Raw genomic sequence first — 3,554 nt, forward strand, 5'->3', positions numbered from 1 at the left:
AAATAGTCAGCAGGAGACTACATCAACAACATAGGCTACAACCCTTATTTTCAGATGGTCGAATTTCAGCAGTATCCCATTTTTTTACCGTTTGACCAATTGTAGGGGAGGTATATGTCCCATTTCCCAAAAATATAGAGGTTGGTTAAAATATTAGGTTGCGATACCAGAAGGAGTCGACCGATCTTACCCATCTTCGTCCTTAATTTAGAATTGGTAAAAATACTTTATTTGGAATAATAAAATACGATGTGCAGAGATTGGGTGAAACGGACATACCATTGGAATAATATTGGATTTAAAAATATTGAACATTTCGACCCTATGCGGGGGAGGTACCATCTTCGGTTACATCTTCCAGAGGGAAACATGGGGTTTTAAACCAGCCAAGTTGCAAATATATCCAAAAGGAATTTGTTTTCTTTTTTTTCAATATGATTGCTATGATTTCATGTCGATTTTACCAATTTTGCACCATAACAAATATTTGCTACTTTCGATATTTTCATAATTTTAGGTCAATCAATTATCCACGCCGAAACTGGCGTGGCAATATAATTACAAACTAAAATGCTGACACCCTATTTAATGTTTATTATTTTCATTAAAATACTTTAACATACATTATTTTTTACACAATTGAAGTCTTTCATATTTTTTGCCTCTTAATAAAAGTTGAATATTTTCAAATAAAAAAAAAAATAAAACAAAAATGTTAAAAATAAACCTTCCCCGTGACAATGTTACATGTGAACATTGCCGTGACCAGGATTCGAACCTGGGTTACTACGGCCACAACGTAGGGTCCTAACCACTAGACGATCACGGCTATTGAAGGTTGCTGAACTGAGTTAACCAAACAGGGTACACACCCTTTTACCTTGTATTGAAAACAAGAGCATTGGATATGTTAGCACACCACCCGAATATGAATTCAACACGCAGCCTATAACAGGGTGCTTATGAATTGCAATATTTCCTATCATGTTAAAACATGGTGGTGAAAATAGAATGGCGAAAAGTCGCACCACCAAATAATGTGGAATAATAAGAGTAACAACAACAACAACAGAAACCAAACACCACGTGTAGCGAAGTGTAAATTCCACAAGAATGAATGTTACAGATTCTTTGCATTTACACTTATATTTTATACATACTCATAACATTTTAAATCTATATTTAAATATTTTGTTTGTTTTTTATTTGTTAAAATCAACTTTTTAAATATATGTATAACAAAAAATTTAGTTGTAAACATTAACACAACTAAAATGACAACATAATTTGTTCAATTAATTGGTATTAAAGTAGTTCAAATTGATAATTAGGTAAAATAATGCCTTTATGCCAATAGTCCGCACTTTTCCAATTGTCGGCATGTTTCATTTTAGTTAAACAAAAATTATATATTTAATCGAGTTTTCTGCAATTTTCATTAATAAATTACACTGCGCGACAAGAACATTATTCAGGAGTATTAATGTACCAATTGTGTTTAGTTGGAGTCCCTGGAAAATACCTTTGGTTATTCTGGGTCACTTCGAAAATTAGTTTTATAACGGTAATTGTAGAAAAAAACATATATTTTCAATTTGTAACTCAAATAACTTCCTTTAAAAATTATATATATATATATATATATTTATATATATACCCTTCACCACACTGTGGTACAGGGTGTTATGTCTTTGTGCATATGTTTGTAACAGGCAAAAGGAATCAAGATAGACCCATGGTTCCTTTGGAGAATATGCATAGAATCACTTTTTAAGTCGATTTATGCATTTGTTAACAAAGTACAGGTCGCATTTGTTATCCGATTTGAATGAAATTTGGCACAGTTCACTTATTTGGCCCAAGGACGAACCCCATTGAAATTGGGAAAAAATCGGTTCATTTAGATATAGCTCCCATATATATTTTCGTCAGATTTTATGTAAATTGTGCACCAAAGTCCCTATATATCCTTTGATTTGCACGAAATTTCGCATAGCGTACTGAACAAAGTCTAGAACGATGTGTGTTTAATTTCGTTAAATTTAAGTAAATAAAGAACTCACAATGTGGCCGAATGCAAAAACATACTGAAATAAGTGCAACCTAACATGTGACAAGTTTCAATGAAATCGGTTTAGATTTCGATATTTTGCTTTTAATTTATTTACATAATTTTGTCTCATTGTAAGAAGCAACTCTATATCTGACCAAAATTTAGTATAGGTTGCAGAATGACATGTTTAATTTCATGTTAATGGTTCTCAAAAATGCGACGTCTGTTAGGATTCCATCTGTTGATTATACCCAAAGTGGTGAAGGGTAACATATATTCGGCCCCGTCCGACTTTACTACATTCCTTACTGGAATGATTCCTCAAAATTTGATGCAAATATCTCCATTATTAAAAATTGTATAGCTTTTTTATTCAAAAACAGGTACAAATGTACCCGGTTATTGACCGTAGGGTTAAATCGATTTATAGCAAGCTCAATACACGCTATTCGGTATGCCGTACTGTTCAAAATTTATATATGGAAGGTATGTCTGCGTCTGCACCAATTTCAACAAAACGAAATAGTGTCACTCCAGTCTTAATTTGATACGTTGTGCAAACTTCCATGTCAATCGGACAAACATAAGAAGCTAGTTGCACCATTTACCTAAAATCCGACGAAAATGGGAGCTACATCTAAATTTGAAGCGATATTCACGAAATTTTAGCACACACCATTCTAGACTCACTTCAATACGCTATACTAAATTTCGTGTAAATCGAAGAATATATAGGGTCTTTGGTGCAAATCGACTTATCTCGTTTCCTTTTGCCTGTTACAAACATATGCACAAAGACATAATACCCTTACCACAGTGTGGTGAAGGGTATAAAAATAGAACTTCGATTAAAATAAACCAGTGTGGTTCTATATTCTGAGCATGGGCAATAGTTCGCGATATTTGCATCCTCTTGACAGACTAGAGGTCAAAAAATATTACTAATATTCAGTACAGCCCTTATAATTAATTCACCGTGGGTTGTGCTGTGATGTTCGGCGTTCAATTATGGCCTATAGATCGACCCAAAAAAACACAAAAAATTAAGTTTTTGGTCCATTAAAATTGTAGGCATTGTCCTTGACCATACATGGATCCGCATGAAAATTTCAAAGCGATCAGCGCTATACTGTCGCCCTCTAGTGTGGTAATGGACTACTAAATAATATATGAATACGTAAGCACCTGTAAATATTTAAATGTAACTCGCACATCCGAGTACATACGACAATATATTTGTTATCAATTTAAAGGCGAACCTCTTGGATATACTATCAACTTCTCGGGTCTATGTCCTTCAGGATTAAATATATGCGCTGTAGAATACAAATTTTGTCAGTTTTCACACAAAAGTCAGGGTCCATTTGACCCGCTTAATATTGACCGATCTTTATCAAAATAGGCATGCTTATTCTTTAGCCCGATCCCCTTATCGAAGTAAAAATTCGCGATGTTTGGGCCATAATTGCGGCCTCTGAAGCGACCAGAAAATCACACATAA

At 33.8% G+C, this 3,554-nt stretch overlaps 1 non-coding gene across 1 annotated transcript; it reads right to left on the minus strand.

Moving 5' to 3' along the window:
* Positions 1–757: 757 nt before the first annotated feature.
* Trnah-gug (transfer RNA histidin (anticodon GUG)) lies at positions 758–829 on the minus strand. Its single transcript has one exon. It is a non-coding gene; the product is annotated as a tRNA-His (tRNA).
* Between the last annotated feature and the right edge of the window lie 2,725 nt (positions 830–3,554).

The sequence above is a fragment of the Musca vetustissima genome, unplaced genomic scaffold (assembly GCF_032173495.1).
Source record: "Musca vetustissima isolate MV318-11 ecotype Yass unplaced genomic scaffold, APGP_CSIRO_Mvet_v1 utg72260, whole genome shotgun sequence".
NCBI lineage: Eukaryota > Metazoa > Arthropoda > Insecta > Diptera > Muscidae > Musca > Musca vetustissima.